Source organism: Capra hircus, chromosome 12, assembly GCF_001704415.2.
Source record: "Capra hircus breed San Clemente chromosome 12, ASM170441v1, whole genome shotgun sequence".
Lineage (NCBI taxonomy): Eukaryota > Metazoa > Chordata > Mammalia > Artiodactyla > Bovidae > Capra > Capra hircus.
In genome coordinates, this window is record NC_030819.1 from 658,019 (window position 1) to 678,692 (window position 20,674).

Sequence of the window (20,674 nt, forward strand, 5' to 3'; positions counted from 1 at the left end):
TGTTCAACTTCGTACACCCCGTGACCGAACCCCAGAAGGGAAGGAAGGAAAAGAAACTGCTGGGATGAGAAAGTGCTGAGGAAGGCAAAAATCAGATATTCGTGTGAGCTCGTAGACGCGAAATGCTGAATGTGACCTCCAAGGAATGTCTGAGGTGACTTATCTTTGCATTCACACCGCACCCCGCCCCCCCACCACCCCCCCCCCCACCGAGCCTGGACTTACAGACACAGGTTCTAACTGCTGACTCAGAGAGTGGTGGAGAAAGGGAAGAAGTTTGCCTGGCATTTTGAAAACATGTGCGTTGTTTTAGTTGCAGGATTGAGGGTGGGTGTGGAGCCAAGTGAGGAGGAAGGCAGGGAGCATGTGGCAACAGCAAATTCCTGTAAAATTATACTCTTTGGTACTAAACTCTTTAATACTATTTTTAAAACCAATTTCAACTGTCATTCTTAGCAGGGGCATTTATATGAATAAACGAATTTACTATTTCTCCTTAAGCAATACCCAACTGTAAACCACCCCCATCTTTGCACATTTGACTGATGACAAAGCACGCCCAGCATCTGCAGTCTGCTCGTGTCCACAGAATTCCCTCTCTCATCCTAAAAAACCACTTTAAGCAGGAAGCAGCAAATGTGCTTTCTTTGAACTCAAATTATTTCAAACAAGTTCTTATATTGCTTTTTGGAAACTTACACAGGACAAGTTTTTAAATCCCTTTTTTTTTTTCACTTCCAACGACTCAGTGTTTAAAAATTTAGTTCTGCCATTAGATTTAAAGATCACTTCATTCTCTTAAAGGTAGCGTGCTATTTTGCCTCGTTATAACAAACACCAATGTTTTTACAACCGCAACAGTTCCGCGCACATTAGCATATTTTGGCTGAGGTATTGTTTTACTGTGACCTGTATAATAAGTGTCACATTAGCAAGACAACAAATCAAACGTTTGTTAATTTCCCTCGCTTTCCCACACAGCTGGTGGTGTTATCGTGTGGCCAGATTTTAATTAATATGATAAGTAACACTTGCAAGACAACAGCAGGGTTTTTTTCCCCTCTGTGTGCGTGAGGGGCTGTAAACCTCGTGTGTGTGTGTGTTCGTGTGTGCGTGTGCGCCTGCACACACGTGTGTGCAGATGGTACAAAGCAGGAGGAAGCTAAGATGTTCACAAGGGCCTTTTGCAACAAATTAATCACCAAAAACATTCACAGCCGCACACAAAGCCGTTTCCAATCTAACTTCCATAACACTATCTTCTTTTGCTCTTCCGGATCAAAGATCGCCATGCACCAATGCAGAATAAAAATCAGAGAAACAGATAAGAAAATGTGCCAATTTTCATACCTGGGGTAGCTGTGTGTTTTTTTAATCTCTCCAGCTTCCACGTGAGTAGTAGCAAATACACGTCTGACTTACACAGGGACCATTGTGTGCTCGTGTGCGGAGCGCTGCTCGGGCTGTTCTTGGGTAAGGGGAGAGTGCCATCTGTCTGCAAAAGCTAGGAACGCAGCCGAGCTCAGAAGGGAGAGATCCTTCCACCGCCAGCCAGCCCTGGAGCCTCCGGCACGGCTAACAACAGACCCAAAAGCGGTCGGTCCGACAGGGAAGAACAACCTCGGCACGAAAATACATAAAAGAAAATGCATTCCCGGCACGTGCACCCTGTAAAATATTTTACGAAACCAGTGCCGAGGCATCTAAAACTGTTTCTATACAATTTTTAGTAAAAAGAGGAGCAGTATCCAGTCCCCCAAAAAATGCGTAATATAAAACACCACCTAAGGATGAATGCATTTTACCCTTAGATATTTTAAAAATTATTTAATACTTTTTAAGTAACACAGTAGAAATTAATTCTATAGCAAAACACTAACAGTGGAAATCCTTAAATGGTTGCTGGAGGAAAATGCCAATAAGAAAAGTGGTGTTCAAAATTAGAACTGTCTCTAATGCTTTCTGATTTTGAATTTTCCGAAGAGAAAGGAAACCTCTTCCTCCCGGGAATGGAAGGCAGAAAGCCCGTTTATGGAGCTGAAATTCTTCCAAATCTCCTTATTGTTTATTTAACTTAACATTTTTTCCCTTCTGTCACAAAATACAGGTTTCCCCTGATGAATCCCACACTCTAATAGGCCAGCTACACAAGACAAAGCCCCAGAAGCAGGATGGCACTGACGTCCCTGAAAAGACGGTTTTCTCTGTAAGTAGGATTAAGCCCAGAGCAATTTCCACACGCGGCGGCAGTGTGCTGAGAGGGAAGGCCGGCAGACCCGATCCCCGGTCCTGCCAGTATCGCGCCCCCGCCCGAAGCTGCCCGGCAGGACGGGGGTGCCAGGAAGCCAGCTCGGTTGCTTTCAACCAGGCGTGTAAACACAAGCTCAACTTGAGGTCAACTCGTAATCTCCAGTAACGATTCTGAAAGGGACGGGAAAGCATGTTTCCAGCCTCCTCTGCTGGTCTGCTCAGCAGCCCTGCGGGCCAGCGTGCAGAGAGGGTCGGAGGAAAACGCCCACCGGCTCGTCAGAAGCCGACCCTGGGAAAATTCACCTGGGCATTCAGTCAGCGAGAAGAAGGCCCCGAGGGGCTCCCGCTGGGAGGGAGCAGAGCTGCCCGTGCTGGGGGGCAGAGAGCCAGCCCGCCTGTCCCCGCTCCATCCACACCGCAAGCCTGGAGCCCTCCTCCTGTCCTCTGCCCCTGGGTGGGGGGTCTGCCTTCCTGAGAGACGTTGTCGGGAGGGCCTCTTTTCTAGGGAGAAGAGCTGGGGAGCTGAAGACAGATGGACCCTGACCAGGCCAGTCCCCGGGCCAGTGTGTGCTGTACCACCCAGACGCCCACAGGGCCCACAGTTCTCAGGAGGGCTTGGTCCACCCCCAGCTCAGCAAGGGCGAGACCCCCGGACTCCCCGGCATGCATCTCCCACCCTGGCTTCCTCTCCACTGTGTCAGCAGAATGAGGACCTGGCTCTTTCCTGTCTTCACCTTGCACCTCAGCCAAGGAAGGGAGTTTAGGGGCAGACGGAGCAGGGAGGGCTTCCAGGGGTCAGGTCGTGCTCACCCCCCAGGGAAATACTAGCCCAGCGAGCCCCTAAAACAACTGGGGCATGCCCACAGAGCAAGGACCCTGCGTGGTCAGTGCCCTGACCCGAAGGAGACGGGGAGCTGAAGCTGGGGTGCCTGCAAGTCATTCCACTGCGACAACCCAGCAGCTCAGGCTTCAAGGGGAAGCAGCTGAGAGCCTGAGTCAGGTTTCCAAATTTAACACCCGGAAGATACACGTTTTATTCTGACCGAGCAGGGGCAGACGAGAGCTGTTATGGGCAGTGAGCTTAGCTAGGAGCATCAGAGCAGGTGATGTAGGAAAAGGGCAGGGACCAGGGGGAAGCGGGGAGGGAGGGGTGAGGAAAGGGGGTAGAGGGAGGGACAGAAAGGAGAAGAGGGAGGGAGGGGGTCTTCCCGAAAAGGATTCGGTGATCTAAGCACGATCCACCCAAAAATCACACACACACTGCAGAATACCCCTAGCTCCCACAAGGTCAGGATCTTGACGTGAGCCTCGGAGATTACAGGTCAGGCTGTCCCGCCCCTGTCCCAGGAGCTCAGGGCAAGGCTGGAGCGACAGGGATCAACATTGTCTCCAGGGACAGGAGATGGCACACCCTAATTTCAGATTAAATGCAGAACCCCGGCAGTCACAAGACACACCTTGAGTACCACCAGGAATGCAGGCAGACGTCACGACGACGTAAACCGTCAGATGCGGGGAATGTCTGTTTGGGATAAATGAAGTGTAAGGGAGATGGCCTTGCCTTGCTTCTGACATGCTATGGAGATTGGAGAGAGTCCAAAGAAGAATGCAAAGATCTGTGAGTCTATCAGTTCCCTTTCTGTAGGTTTGGCAGGTAATGGTGTGTGTGTTCAGTCGCTAAGCCATGTCTGAATCTTTGTGACCCTATGGACGGCAGCAGGCCAGGCTTCTTGTCCTTCACCATCTCCCAGAGCTTGCTCACACTCATGTCCACTGAGAGGGTGATGCCCTCCAACCATCTCATCCTCTGTCGTCCCCTTCTCCTCCCACCTTCAATCTTTCCCAGCATCAGGTCTTTTCCAATGAGTCGGTTTTTCGCATCAGGTGGACAGAGTATTGGAACTTCAGCTTCAGCATCAGTCCTTCCAAAGAACATTCAGGACTGATTTCCTTTAGAATGGACTGCTTGGATCTCCTTGCTGCCCAAGGGTCTTTCAAGAGTCTTCTCCAGCACCACAATTAGAAAGCAGTTACATAAAATAAAGCTTAATTTGGAAAATCCTCCCATTCCGTAGAGCAAATTTCAAAGTTCATTCTGAGATTGCCCTTTGGATCACACAGGCTCTACTGAAGCAGGACCTGGGGGCCATGGCTGTGGCAGGCCAGGAGGACCGCAGCCCTAACAGGTCAAGGGCAGTCTCTGCTGGGCCCCTACCTCTCCCTGCCCCACCCATGTCCTGTCCCTTGTGGAGGGGCATCAGGGAAGATGGGGAGGCTAACAGAGGCCCCTCCCTGACGCCAAAGGAGAGGGGAAACTGGAAGCTGGGGGCTTTCCACGATCACCCGGAAGGGCTCGTCCCCTGCCCAGTGGGGCACGGACACTTCTTAGGGAAGACAGTGGTCTCCTCTGCAGACAGACGCGGGGCCGTGTTCATCAAGAGGACAATGAGTCAGGAGACTCATTGGTAAATGATGCGGGAAAATCGTGTTCTTGGCTAGGAGTTGGTTTGCTATTTTTGTTGTTAAATTCCTGCAAATTTGCATTTGTAACGCAACAACATAATGTAAGGGGGCACTCTGTCCTTCTCTGGCTGACCCATTTGGCTGCTGCCAACATCAACAAAGAGGGCTTCCCAGGTAGCTCAGCTGGGAAAAAAAAACTCACCTGTAACGCAGGAGACCCTGGTTCAATTCCTGGGTCAGGAAGTTCCCCTGGAAAGGGGATATGCTACCCACTCCAGTATTCTTGGGTTCACTACCTGGGTTGGTAAGACCCCCTGGAGGAGGACTTGGCAGCCCACTCCAGGATTCTTGCCTGGAGAATCCCACGGACTGAGGAGCCTGGCGGGCTAGTCCATGGGGTCACAAAGAGTCGGACACGACTGAGCGACTGAGCACAGCACAAGTGATTCTGACCATCTGAAGGCGACTGACAGGGACACGGAGCGCAGATGGAGGAGATGCCGGGCCGGCACGGGTGGGCGGGCAGCCTCTGTCCCTGCGCCAGGTGTCTGCGGCCCAGGAGAGGAGCGGAAGGAGGCCACCTCCCCTTCCGTGTGTTCTTAGTTTCTAGTGAGGGTTGTATTGAGTCTTCCGATGCTGCTCGCTGTCCCTGGAACACCCGTGAAGCACCAGAGGAAGCGGGCGGAAGACGAGAGAGGCGGGGCAGGGGCTTGCAATCACCCCCAGACATCGTCTGTAGGTGCTGGACAGCGATCTGCGGAGACTCCGGCGCCCCCTTCAACCGTCAGTCTCGTGAGCAGCCCTGGAGTTACTTACTCAGCCCCCAAACCATTCTGTTCAGCTCCAGGTTGGCCAAAGCACTTCCCCGCTCACTTTCATTAGGCAACTTGCTTCATCCAATGTCAGCGGTTACACCAGGACACACGTCTCATCCACCTCACTCCTTGCGCCTCGTGTACTCAAATGAATGGGAGGCGTGTTGTTGTCCCGGGGGCCGGGAAGCAGGCCTTCCCCTGGGCCGTGCTGCCAGGCCAGGCTGGCCAGTGGACAGCAGCCCTGCCCGTGAGCCCGCAGCTACACTGGCTCCAGTCGCTTCCTGACTCTGCCCTCCGCCAAGGCGGCGTGTGGACGCTGGCAGCCTCCTCTGGCTCACACCGTCTGGAAGTTCCATTTTAGACAGACACGCTCATAAATTTCTGTGCTCTTCTGGAAAAATGCCACCGAAAGATACGGAAAGCTATCTTGGGGTCTGGCTACAGATTGCTTCTCAGAGTGTTTTGAAGGCATTAAGTGGGTAGACCCCACATGCCACGACTAAGACCTGGCACAGCCAAACAAATACAAGTCAATAAATTTTAAAGTCCTCTGTAAAGGGAACTGCGTTTGCCTGTTCACATGTGCATGAAAAGTCAAAATTTTCTGTCGATCGGGGGAAGCGAAGGCAGAGACTGGGAAAAAGCCCTCCTCTCAGTAACAAATGTCAGAAAACAGCCATTAGCTGCCTTTGTGCCTCAAGTTGGACCATTAACACCAGAGAATGAACTGTCATCCCTGAGACCATTAGACCAGCCCACAGAGCACACCAACCAGCCTGGACAGGTGCCCGGCACCCCCAAAACAGTACCCGTCATGAAGTGCCCCTCACCCTCGTACACCTCACACTGAAAGTCAAAGTGTGAGGCGCTCAGTCGTGTCCAACTCTTTGTGACCCCATGGACTGTAGCCACCAGGCTCCTCTGTCCATGGGATTTCCCAGGCGACAATCCTGGACTGGGTGGCCATTTCCTTCTCCAGGGGACCTCCCTGACCCAGGGATTGACCCCGCGTCTCCTGCAACAGCAGGCAGGTTCTCTACCGCTGAGCCCCAGAGAAGCCCCTCACACGAATAACCGAAATATGCAGCTCCATCTCCAGAGGGGAAGCCTTATTAGAACTTCAGCAACTCGCTCCTCTCGAAGGGCTCTAGGCAGCCCTCCTTCGGGTAAAGTTCTCAGCAAACGCCGCCACGACGGATTTGATCTGGGAAGCAGACTGGCCCATCCAACACAAAAGTCAGGGTCTGTCCTTAGAGGCAGCTCCTGGGTATCCAGTGAAGCCTCTTGAGGAATCACCAGAAATGAGGGCAAACTGACAGGTCCTCAGGCACGAGGCTATTTGGTGATGCGAACACTCCCACTCCAGGAAAGAGCGACTCTGGAGAGCAGGCCTGTCACCGGAGGTCACTGCGTCCCCAGGCGCCCCATACCTGCAGGGCTAGGCAGCCCGGGCGCAGCAGGCAGGCTGCAGTCAGGCTCCTCCACCAGCTCACAGTCCAGCGGCGGGTGGTGCGGACGCGACTGCAGACCTGGCCCTCCAACCCCGGGGGGACACTGGGCGTTTGGCCCCAAGAAGGCGGGACTCGGAAATACCGAGACCTCACAGTCTCGGCAAAACAGAGCTGGCCTGGATCTGGCACGGCCGGCTGGAGTGAGCGGAGGCAACCAGACAGGGTCCATCCACTAGGGCTGACCTGCCCCTGGAGCCCCGCGGGCCCCCAGGTCACGAGAGCCCAGACACGCTTCTGCCCGCAGGCCTGGAGAGCAAGTCAGCAGCGTACACTGCTTGCTCCCTGCCTCTCAGGAGCAAGAGACGCACAACCAGACACGGGGCCCAGAAGGCGGGGATCTCAGCTGAGCTCTATCCCCTGATAGGGTCGCCCCTGGCCGGGGCTTGAGGATCCCTCGACTCGGTGAAGGATGAACCAAGAGAAGAGCTCAGAAAGTTTGAGAGTCTTCACCACAGGCAAGGCGGGGGCATGGGCTCTGATGCCTCCTGGAGCTCCCCAGGTGGCTCAGGAGTCAAAAACCAGGCTGCCCATGCATGAGACACAGTTCCATCCCTGGGTCGGGAGCACCAGCCTCTCCAGGCTCCAACACTGCGCCTCTCAGGTGGCCCCAGCACCACGCCCTCTGCCTCTCTGACTTCCGTCTGTCCAGCAGAGAGCTGCCCACCTCCTGGGTTTTCCTCCCTGCTGAGTTCAACAATGAGGGGTTTTTTTTTCCCCATCATATTTCTAATGTTCTTCACAACCTTGATTTTAAGAAAGGAAAATTCCCCATCATATTTTTGGTCTGATTATCGGAGGATGGTGGACAACAGATTAACAGGAGTCACTCAAGGAGACACCAGCTCTTGTGTGTAACAGCTCCTCCAATTACCAGGCGCTGCTGAACCACTATTGATCCCACTCACACTGGGTGATAACTGAGCATTTTCCACTTCTTTAGAGTGCTGTTAGCTAGAGCCTCCCATCAATGGGAAAGCAGTAGATTTCCTTTAAACACTGCTCAACACAATAAATAGCACATGCTGGAAGTTCAGAGTTCTTTAATCTCAGTGAAACAAATAACCACCCAGCAGAAACACACAGACTTGCGAGGCGCTAAATGGTTTATTACAAAACTGGCTCCCGGGGAGGTCATTTAATATGTCACCTTAGCGACCACCCACAGATGTGCTGAAGAAAAGGCACAGCTCTCTCCATTTGCTTTCAAGGGTTTAAAATTAAGGATCGAGAGACGGGGCGGGAGGTGGGAACCGGAGTGACAGTTGTTAACCGTCGGGGTGGGCTTCTCATAACCGTCGGCAGCATCCCGCCGGCTTTGGGGCTGCACGCCTTGCTTTTTGTGGGACGGCAGGATTTGCAGATGAATGCGGGCGGATGGGTAGAATGGGGATCAAACAAGCATCTCTGTCAGGCTGGGTTGATTGGTGTGGTCCCCAGAGAAGCTCATCAGTGACTGCTCCTCTCCTGGGTATGTGGTTTGGCGAGTGACCACTGGGTGCCTTTGTCCTGATGGACCAAGCCTTTGTTGTGGGTCCCGGGCCAACCCGAGAACATAAAACCGAGAAATTGACGAATAAGGAAATCAGCACGAAACTGCGAAAATAATCTCTCTGTGCCATCAGTAGTTAGCCAAAGGGCTGACCACTGAGGCGCGGGGTCAGGTCAAACGACCTGAGACGTCAAGGAAAAGTGGTTTTCGTTATTTATTTCGCCAGAGTTTCTCCCTTTGTGGATGGGTTCACATTCTATTGTAAGAAAATAAAAGCCTGGAATTTCTCCAAACAAAGGCATTGCCGTCATTCCAGGGCCAGCTCCTCGGCCCCTGGAGCCACACCCCCTTGGCTCGCCAGACCACTGGATGTCAGGTACTGCTTTCAGCATCCACAGAGAGATGCTGCGGTCAGGAGACGGGGCACCCCAACAACTCCTCGTGAATAAGGGTGTCGTGGTTCTCGGGGCTCTGAAGAGAAGAGAGGGACAGACATCGAGGAAGGACAGGGTGAGAGCAGAGGTTAAAATGAATTTAAAGACAGGTCATCACTGAGTTGTCCTAGCCTCTGGGTCTCTCTGTATTAAGCTGATGAATACATCTCTGTCTGTTGGGTCACACCTAATCCTGTCTTTCAGAGACCTGAGGTTGAGATGTGGGGCTGAATGAGAAGGATACAGCAGCGGGCTAGGGTCTGGTGGCAGGCACCTGTCATCAGGTGGCCCAGGAGGATGGAGACACTTGTGTTGAGCCTGGAAAGGGAGGTGGCAGAGTTGGCCCCATGAGAGGACGGCCTCTGAGAAAGCCTAGAAGGATGTGTGTGGCCTCTGAGGACCCGCGGTGGGGACTCAAACAGGTCCTCGTGGCAGCAGCATCCACACCGGCCAAAACCGGAGACAACCCAGCATCTTCCAGCAGGTGACGGATAACCAGTGAGGTCCACCCGTACCGTGAGCACTGCTCAGCCTTGAGACGGGAGGGAGGGGATTCCCTGGTGGCCGCGTGGTTAGGACTCGGCACCCTCACTACTGAGGGTCTGCGTTCACTCCCTGGTCAACCTTCCCAGGTGGCACTGGTGGGCAAGAACCAGCCTGCCAGCGCAGGAGACGTAGGGGATGCGGGTTCCGTCCCTGGGTCAGGAAGATCCCCTGGAGAAGGAAATGGCAACCGACTCTGGTCTGCTTGCCTAGAGAATCCCCATGGACAGGGGAGCCTGGCGGGCTACAGTCCATGGAGTCTCAAAGAATCAGACATGACTGAAGTGACTTAGCAAGCAGGGAACTAAGATCCTGAAAGCCGTCTGGCGCGACCACAAAAAAGAGAAGGAAGGGAACTGTGCCTCCATCCCACAACGACACGGGACGAACCGTGAGGGCAGTGTGGAGTGAGGTGACCCAGTTGCAACAGGAGGGATGCACCCAATTCCAGTCCTGTGAGGGGCCCGGAGTCGTCCCGCCATGAGACGGAGGGGGACGGTGGGCAGAGGGCCTGGGTAGGCACCTGATCCCACTCCTGTGAGGGACCCGGAGTCGTCCTGCCATGAGACAGAGGGGGACGGTGGGCAGAGGGCCTGGGTGGGGCACCTGATCCCACTCCTGTGAGGGACCCAGAGTCGTCCCGCCACGAGACAGAGGGGGACGGTGGGCAGAGGGCCTGGGTGGGGCACCTGATCTCACTCCTGTGAGGGACCCGGAGTTGTCCCGCCACGAGACAGAGGGGGACGGTGGGCAGAGGGCCTGGGTGGGCACCTGATCCCACTCCTGTGAGGGACCCAGAGTCATCCGCCCACGAGACAGAGGGGGACGGTGGGCAGAGGGCCTGGGTGGGCACCTGATCCCACTCCTGTGAGGGACCCAGAGTCGTCCCGCCACGAGACAGAGGGGGACGGTGGGCAGAGGGCCTGGGTGGGGATGGGCAGTCGGTGTTTCACGTGAGCGAGTTTCCATTTGGGGGGGTGGAGACATTCTGGCGATGATGGCACCGCTCTGAGAATGCACTAAATGCAACCGAAATGTACACTGCGAAACGGTTAAGAAACTTTTCCTTAAACTTTTATGTTCTGTGTATTTAGTCAAAGCTACGGTTTTTCTAGTAGTCATGTATGGACGTGAGAGTTGGACCAAAAAGAAGGCTGAGCACCAAAGGATTATGCTGTCTTGAGAGTCCTTTGGACACCAAGGAGATGAAAGCAGTTGATCCTTTAGGAAATCAACCCTGAATATTCATTGGAAGCACTGATGCTGAAGCTGAAGCTCCAAAACTTTGACCACCTGATATGAAGGGCCAACTCATTGGAAAAGACCCTGAGGCTGGGAAAGACAGAAGGCAGGAGGAGAAGGGGACGACAGAGGACGAGATGGTTGGATGGCATCACCAATTCAATAGATATGAACTTCAGCAAACTCCGGGAGATGGTGAAGGACAGGGAGGCCTGGCATGCTGCAGTCAATGGGGTTGCAAAGAGTCAAACACGACTTGGCAACTAAAGAACAACCAATCATAAGGAAATTAAGTTCTTGGTGCTGGTAAGCCCACACTGAAGACAATTCCAGAACATAAAGCCCAGAAATGCAGCAGGACCGCGGCGCAGGCCCCAGGCTCAGAGTCTCACGGAGGGAGACACAGCCGGAGGAGTTCCCCCACGGGTCTGACGGTGCATCTGAGGCTCCCTGGGCAAACCCAGTCTTCAGCCAGCTTGCAGTTCAGGAGAGGATGGGAGAGCAACTCCAGGCCACACATCGCCAGGGACCAGGCTCCCTCAGAGAAACACTCCTGTGCGATTGGCCCTCCGCGCTTTACCTGCGGCCTTGAGCAGTTTGGTGCAAATACAGATACTATTAAACAGCAAATTGGAAACACTATCCACCTCCTGCACTTCCAGAAATTTTCAACCCCTGGGGACCGATTGAAGTGCAAACAAAAAACAACCTCTCACCCTAAGTGAGTCTGGGCAAGAGGGATCGTGGCGCGGAGCAGGCGAGTACGAGGCGCCGTTGCCGGAGGGAAGACGCGGAGGCTGGGGAGCGGCGGCTGCCTCTGCGCCCACTGGGCCGAAACAGGCGGCGCGTTGCCAAGCGCCTCACCCGGTACCGAGGGGGAGGAGGCAGGCAGAAAGCCCCACGTCTGCAAAAACGCGGGGCCTCCCGAAGCGGAGGGGCGCACAGGTACTTCGTGGGCGGCGGGGCGGCTGGAGGAGACGCGAGCCGGAAAGTCGGGATTTCTGGGCTGGCGCTGAGGTCACCGTCTCAGGCTCGGAAGAGGAAGCGGAGGCTCTGACGGCAGCTTCTCAGCAGAGGCTGAGGAGGCCCAGGCCCGTTTCTTGCTCAGTGGAGCGAGGTTGGCTCTCGCCTGTGGGAGGTCAGGAAGGCGTCGCCCGGTCCGCTCTGCAACTGCACGGGACCTCAGTGCCCGCCGGCCCGGATGCCGCGCCCGCCTGGGGGAAGGCGCGCCCGCCCGCTGCTGCTTCGCGGGCAGGAGCCGGAGGGTCTCGGGAGAGGCGGTCAGCCTGACCGTTCCCTCCGTCATCGAGGTGGTCAGAAGTCACCGCCCGAGCTTTCCTCCCAGGCTGGAAGGAGAGACCCGGGCAGGCCTGAAGATGCAGATGGCTCCCGAGCGCCCGAGCGGAGCACCCGGGCCCGGGCCTCTGCCTGAGCCACGGCCAGGAGCCGCGGGGCAGCTCTCTGAGGCGCTCCTCCTCTGCGGCCCGGGGCCCCTCCCATGCAAGGACCACCATGGCGGGGGACACCCCCCAGACACGGGGGCCCTCCTCACACCGCAGAAGCCCCCGCCCCCGCCCCGGAGGACCCAGCTCAGAGTCCTCCCCTCCCTCCATCTGTCTCTGGGCACCATCTTGGAATCCAGCCTAGCCCAGCTCTCACCTGTGGTCTGGATCTCAGAATTCTAGAATGAGAAGGCAAAGGGGAAGGCCCGCCACTCACCTCGCACTTCACAGACAGCACACCGTGGCCGTGCTTACAACGGCAGGTACCTCCTGGAGCCGTCAGAACCTCGGGGGCTCAGTTCCCCGGGGTCAGTAGGAAACTGAGGACCAGAGAGGCTAACCAAGGCGACTCAGCTGAGCTCCCATATCCAGGACATTAAAGAGACACGATTTCAATCCACGGAAGGCTTCTGACTTCAAAAAGAGACCCAGCGTGGCTGTCCAAGCCAAAGTTTAAAATGCCGAACTATGCGGCACTTCCCTGGTTAAGAATCCACCTTAGTAAAATAAAAAACCAAACTATGACCATTGTTAACTTCTTCAGAAGCGTCACACCATGCCCAGATAATTTTATTTCATTTATGTGTTGCTATCTTTCATACTTAGGAGTTTATTAGTGCCGTATGCAGCACAATTAATGCCTATTTCAACTGAAAATATCTCAGAATGAAATATCCCTTAATGGAGGTGCTTTCTCCCTCACTGCCTGTGGGGATGAGCCCGGCCACTTGCCCCAGGTTCGAGCACTGCTCACGGGTGGCCTCACGGGCATGGTGCAGGGAGGAGCCGGCCATCTGGGCAAACCCAACCCTTGAACAAGGCTTGTAGGCACTCAACTTGCTGCCTTTAGCATCTTCAGATGACAGGCGACGGGAAGGGATGGGCTCAAAATGTGTAGACCTGATGCCATTCTAGTGGACCCACCAGCCACGTGCTGACATCATGGTTTTCTGGGCAAGACAGCCATTCCAGCCCCTCCCAGCTTTTAAAATGCCGTAACTTCAAGTTGGCTTCACCCACGGCATTTGCAGGTTGGGACTTGGGTCCTGATCCTAATGACCAGCGGCCTCCCCGGCGGCGCTGGCGGTAAAGAATCTGCCTGCCAAGACAGGAGACGCAGGACACAGGGGTTTGATCTCTGGGCTGGGAAGGTCCCCTAGAGAAGGAAATGGCAACCCGCTCCAGTATTCTTGTCTGGAGAATCCCACCGACAGAGGAGCCTGGCAAGCTATAGTCCCTCTGGTGGCAAAGAGTCGGACATGACTGGGCACACACACACATAATGAACGGGCTCAACATCACCCCACACTGTGAGGACGTGGGCTCCTGTGTCTTTTAGGGGAGATGCCCCTGTTCGAGGCTGCCTTCTATGAGCAACCTCAGGGAGCCCACTTTCTATGGGGTCTGGAGACCCAAGCTGCTGGGTGCTAAGGAGGACTATGTGGGGCTCGGCCGCTCAGAGTGTCATCGCTGGGGCAGGAGGCCCGAGTCTGAGTGCGCTTGGCCACGGTGCGACCCCACTAGTCTGCCCGGCGGAGACAGCAGATAGAGCAGGATGAGCAGAGGCGAAAAACTAAGACCATGGCCTCCGGCCCCATCACGTCATGGCCCGGAGATGGGCAAACAATGCCAGCAATGGCAGACTTCATTTTCTTGGCTCCAGAATCACTGTGGACAGTGACTGCAGCCATGACGTTAAAAGACATGAGCTCCTTGGAAGAAGAGCTGTGGCCAACAGAGACAGCATATGAAAAAGCAGAGACATTACTTTGCCAATGAAGATTTGTATCGCCAAAGCTATGGTTTTTCCAGTAATCATGTATGGATGTGAGAGTTGGACCATAACGATGGCTGAGCACCAAAGAATCGATGCCTTTGAACTCTTATCCACATGGATGCATGGTCCAATTCTTTAAAGGGCCACACTCTGTTACTGTATAGCGTCTATAGTCAGAGCTATGGTTTTTCCAGGAGACATGTATGGATGTGAAAGCTGAACCATAAAGAAGGCTGAGTGCCAAAGGACTGATGCTTTTGAACTGTGGTGTTGGAGAAGACTCTTGAGAGTCCCTTGGACTGCAAGGAAATCAAAATAGTCAATCCTGAAGGATATCAACCCTGAATATTCATTGAAAAGACTGATGCTGAAGCTGAAACTTCAATACTTTGGCCACCTGATGCGAAGAACTGACTCATTGGAAAAGACCCTGATGCTGGGAAAGATTGAGGGCAGGAGGAGAAGGGGAGGACAGAGGATGAGATGGTTGGATGGCATCACTGACTCAATGGACATGAGTTTGAGCAAGCTCCGGGAATTGGTGATGGACAGGGAGGCCTGGCGTGCTGCAGCCCATGGGGTCGCAAAGAGTCGGACACGACTGAGCGACTGAACACAGCAGTAGCAGAGTGAGGATGAGAAAATGAGAGCACAGGGCTTCGTCTTCACCAGAGTCAGTGGGTGTGGCTGCCCCAGCGCAGCCTTGGGCAGGGCAGTGAGTTGGGATTGACGCTTCTCAACAAGCTTCTCCTAGTAGCCCAGCCCCGCGTGGCCACACCGCACTCCTAGAAATGACAAATGAGCGATCTCACAGCACCAGCTTAATGCTATCGTTTGTATCACAGAGTCAGCAAAATCCAGCCCCCAATAACTCAGCAGACTATTCTCCACCAAGACCGGCCATCAATACGGGTTTATGTGCCCGGTACTAATCACCAAAGTCAGATAATATGCAAGGTTAATGGCTGCAGACAGTCTGGGGAAATATCCAAGATCTGATAAGGATGGACCTGCATTATTGCACTTCTGCGCGTCTATACCCCACCAAGAACAAACCCAGGAAGGAAATCGATGTTTAAGGCAGTCGCAATACATCTCCTGTGGTTACATATAAATTGGCCCTTCATTGGCCCATTCACATCTTGGTTAATAAATAGTTCAGACAAGGGCCACCCTGATAGCGAAGGAGGGTGCCCATTGTCAGCCCGTCACCCCCCGGAGATTTATGCTGCTTCAGCACAAGGACCGCCGCGGCTTTCCAATTACCCTGCCCAGCTCTCAAAGGAGACAGAAGCGGTGGGCACTCAGTTCTGATGACGAGTTTAATATCCATATATATCAAGCCCTCAAAACTGAGGGCTGCACTGTCTTCTCCCAGCAAAGCACTTTTATTGAACAGTAAGCAGACAAAGCCCCGCTTGGGGCTCCTTTGTCCCGGTATCGACCGCCAGCCTGACCGCGGGGCCTCGTGAAGACTGCACTTCCTCTGGCCAAGCCTTGGCGACCCTCGATAGCATCCCCAGCAAGACCTGGAGGACCTTCTGTGGTCTTCGACGTTTAGAGATGGTGTTGCAGCTCCCCCCATCCGTGAGATGCTCCTACCAATAGTAGCTCCCTACCAACAGCAAGCTGGTTAAAGCCAGCACCATCATCTGGAGGAAGACGGACCCGTTTGCAAATACGCCGCGCTCGGTCACCCCTGGAGGGCTGACCCCAGTCTTGGCAGCGTGTTGCTCCTCAGATTTAGTATGCCTTTCTGTGCCCCAGTATAATGACTACAATTTACCTTCCCAAACCGAACCAGAGCGTTCTGGCAACATCTTTGATTTGTAACTACGAAATGCAGATGTGGAGTTGGCAGCTTGGCCACCCGCAGCGTTGGGGGGAGTTTATCTCACCCGTGACAGGGAGAAAGACTCTCTCCCAGGACCGTGAGTGCTGACAGTCCCTCCGATGGAAGAAAAATCACCTAGGCCAGCTGCCGGGCTGAGCTCCCGCCTCCTCCTGGGGTGCGGAGCCGCACTCCTGTGAGCCAGGCACAGGATGGCGGCCTGCTGTCCTGGGTCCCAGCCCTCCCGGGGGCAGCGGGACCACAGGGCACGGAGCCGTGGCCGCTCCGCTCCATGCTCCACAGCACAGAGACCCCCAGGGTGCCTCTCCCATGGAACGAGGAAGAGGAGGAGAGGAAGCAGCGACTCCGCCGTCCGGGCCTGGCTGTCCCGCCAGGGACGCGACCCACGGGGGCACTCGTTCCCACCCTCCCGCAGCCGGCAGCCCGGCGTGGCGCCGCGCCCGGCTCTTGGGCCTCTCTCCTTGTGCTTGACAGTGTCCGGGGAGACGGAGCAGGTCACAGAGCCTCATGTGAACCACATTCTAGCAAACCCCCAAGGGACGGGGAAGAAGGCAGAAACTAACGCTGCCCCGTGGTGAGGGAAGGATGAGGAAGGTGGGGGGACTCCCCGAGGAGCCAGGGACCCTCTTGAGAAGCGGCGCTAGGATGAAGGATCAGACCTCATCCGAGCACTGCCAAGACCAGCATCACGCTGCAGTCAAGGTCTGTGAAGGGTTTTATTTTACACTGGAGTGTAGTTTCAGGGGTACAGCAAAGTGATTCAGATATATATAATACACGCATCTATTCTTTTTCAAATTCTTTTCCCATTTGGGTTGTTGCAAAGGTTTGAGCAGGATTCCCTATGCTGTTGGTCATGTTTTAAATAGAGCTGTGTGTACATGGCCATCCAAGGTTAGGAGATTGGGATCCATGTACTTGTACGGATTAGAACACAATGAACATCTTTAAGACGACTTTCTGGCAGAGTGCTCCCAAGCCCCTGTTATCCAGACCAGCCTCCATCATCAGGAAGCTCGGTGGCTACAGTTTTGCTTTCTCACTGTGCTTGTGGGGAAGATGACCCAGCAGATGGCAGGGCGTGGGGAGGGGTTGGTGCGTGCCAAGGAGGCAGGTAAGAGAGGAACCCGTCTGTCCACTGAAGTGCCCTCGATTCACAGAGACCACTCTTTGTGACCCCATGGAATTCTCCAGGCCAGAACACTGGAGTCGGCAGCCTCTCCCTTCTCCAGGCGAGCCTCCCCACCCAGGGACGGAACCCGGGTCTCCCGCGTTGCGGGCGGATTCTTGTTTGTTTGCTTGCTTGTTCTCTTGCCGCTTCCTTCAGGACTCTGGGATGGACCCCGTCTTGCCCTGGAATTGTTCCCACACTGGCAGCGGGTCTGCCGAGCACATGCAGGCAGATTCCTCACCAGCTGAGTCACCAGGGAAGCCCAAGAATATTGGAGTGGGTAGTCTATCCCTTCTCCAGCGGATCTTCCCGACACAGGAATCGAACCGAGGTCTCCTGCATTGCAGGCAGATTCTTTACCAACTGGGCTATGAGGGAAGCCCCACACAGAGACCACAGAGACCACTTATCCAATGAGCCGCCTAGAGAACCAGAGGCGAGCACACGGATCTTCCCCTTTGTTAGGGACCTGGATTCCCTCACTCATGTGTCACGGCACAGGAATCATTGGTCAAACTTCCACTCGGGGATTTGGAGACACCCCCTTACACCTGCGAGGAGAGGGCACAGCTGTGATCCGCTCAGGGACCACTTACAACCTGCATGGAGTATTTATCCCACTTTCCTTGGGATGAAACGTCCCGCCTCTCCCCCTAACTCACGAATGCAGAGGTCTGGCGCACGCTTCACAGTCACTGACTCCACTCAACCTCGCCACCTCCAGAAAAATGGAAAGTGCAATTTTCCAATGAGGACGAAGGGTAATTCCAGCCTCGTGAAGGAAGGCCCCACGGCTGCCCACCAGAGGTCCTTGGTAGCGGGAAGCAGGTCTCCCAGAGCATGTTTTCTAAGATTGATACTAAACATGCTTCCTGCACAGAGGGTGTGCAGGCTCCCATGGGGGGTGGTCCTACGCGGGCTCCCATGAGTGAGGGCTGGTCCTACAGTGAGCAGCCCTCCTGAGCCCCACCCTGCACCCTGAGACGGTGGCATTTCTGGTCCCTCCTGACCCACGTGCATCAGACAAGTGGTTCTGGAGCTTCCAGCACCACCTGGAGAGCCTGAGCTCAGCCCACACCCTCTTCAGGTTCAGCGAGTCTAAGTGGAGTCAACCTGCATTTCTAAGGTCCCCGGTGCCGCTACCCCTGCTGGCCTGCAGAACTCACTTGAGGACCAGCGCCTTGAAGAAGCCACCCGTGTCTCATAGCGGGACGAAGGGATGGGCGTGAAGGAGCAGAAACACAGAAGAAAGATGGGGAGGCAGCCAAAGAGACGGAGGGCGCCCTGCCCTCGAACGCCTGGAGACCCGCAAGTGTGGGCACAGAAGGGAGCTTTCTCGGGTGCAGCCCAGACCAGCAGGTGCGGCCTGGGGACACAGGTCCTGCTTCTCTGAGGGAATCGTTTACTTAGTGGCTCGGCTGCTGACTGGCACCTGGGCTCTCAGCACCAGACACAACCTTGGAGATGGGCAAGCGTCATCTGCAAACAAGATGAAGAACTGAAGCAAGGGGCTGGGAGGGGCAGGGGAGGTGTGTCCCCCAGCCGAGAGTCCCTGAGAGCCCCGTGCCTCCCCTGGCAGGCAGATGCATCAGGCTCTTGGCCACCCTCTAGGATCGGTCAGCTCCCCGCTCACCAGACTCCATCTGCCCCTCCAGCTCCAGGTGGCTCCCTGAAACCAGTCCTGCTTTTAAATACTTGGCTTCTGAGTTCTGAAATAATAGGATCAGAAGCCATCGTGATCACCCCCGCCCTGGAAAGACGCTGCCGGTATCAACTCTGATATGTCTGTAACTGGTGTCGTTGAGGAAGAGGAATTTTTTTCCGAGCACTCCAGGCAATAAGGAAGCTTTCAGGAAACATCCCAGATGTTCATTCTCGTTTCCTTTCAGGTCGAATCTGTGTTAACTCAATTAAGGGCATGCAATTTGTCTGTCACAGAAATTGAATATAAAGAAAAATGTATATTAACGCAAAGTTTGAGGAGTCAGGTGCATAGAATCCAAGAAGTTCCTCATAGTTGTCTTCTTTTCCCTACAGCAGGAAGCAAGAAAGAAGGGAAGCAGGGGGGCTATTACATGTAGATGACCTTTCTTTTAAATTCATTGTTCCGCAAAAGCTTACGCACAGGCTACGCTGCAGGACTTGACTAGGCAATCACGCGGTGAGAGTTTCCTGTTTACTGTTGCGGTGGCAACTAGTGGTAAAGGAGACAGAAGGATGCGGGGTCAACCCCGGGGTCAGGAAGATCCCTGGAGGAGGGCGTGGCAACCCTTCTGGCCTGGAGAATCCCAAGGACAGAGGAGCCTGGCAGGCCACAGTCCATGGGGTCGCAAAGAGTCAGGCACAACTGAACCACTTACACATTCAGTCACTCAGTCGTGCCCGACCCTCTGTGACCCCGTGGACCGTAGCCCGCCAGGCTCCTCTGTCCCTGGGATTCTCCAGGCCAGAATCCTGGAGTGGGTTGCCACGCCCTTCCCCAGGGGACCTACCCCACCGAGGGATCAAGCCCGAGCCTCCCACCTTGGCAGGTGGATTGCTTACCGCGGAGCCGCCCGGGAAGCCCTCCCTGTTTAATGCACTTGGCTTCCCTGTGCACGGAGACCTCTGTGCCCACCGCCACATCCTGGGAGCCAGCCGGTATGATGACACCAAGGACAACCTTTCCATGAGGGCCCACGTGAAGTCCAAAGGCCTAGGCGGTGGAGGGCTGGGCTGTGGTCACTAAACAAAGTCCCCTGTGGGACCCAGATGAGGACCTGCCCCCAGGATGCGCTCATATTCTTCTGCTCTGCTCAGAAGGCCTGCAGAGCAGGGCCAGCCGTGGGGCAGCTCCCTGTGATGCTGCCTGGGCTGGTCAAGCCGCCTCCGTAAATGCCAGGCACGCCTGTGCCCCTGGCTGAGCCAGACACCCCTCCAGCCAGGGTGCCCAGCCCTGAGAATGCGGCCGGCCTGCGGAGGGGTCCCACGGGCTAGAACTGCTGCGTGTGCTGTTTCACTGAATCCTTGCGGGAGTCCCTGATGGCCATCACTGCTGGGGGCAGACGGGCACCTTCCGGACGTGACCCGCCCCGCGAAAGCCGCCAGAGCTGCTCCCCTGAAGGCACTGAAGGTGAGCACAGGCTGAGTCAGACCCCGGACAATTGTTTTGGGTTTTGTTGTGTTTTTTTCAGGCAGCGCTGCTTGCGGGATCTCAGTTCCCCCACCAGGGACTGAACCCGGGCCCTGAACCCGGCCAATCCAGTCAAATCAGTGGGCACGTCAGTGGCTTTGCACTCTGCTGCTGCTGAACCCCGCTCTCCTTTAAACCCGAGTCACCCTGACGCAGACTCCACGTGCCCGGGAGGGCCTGGCCGACGGAGAGGCGGCCTCAGGGGAGGGTCTGGAGGCGGGCACCCCTTTCCCTGCCGTTCTGCTCACCGCCCACCTGCCTGTAACTCTCCCGAGTCTCCTGCCCCCAGGGCTCCACCTCGTGGTGGACTCAGCGCCTACTCCATGCCCTCAGCCTCCAGCCGAGCGCCCACCGCCCTGGGCCTTCACCCCCCAACCTGAGCCGGACCTCGTATCCATCTGTCTTCAGACCCCATCCCTCCCCAGAGCAGCGGGGCCCCGAGAGCTGCCCAGG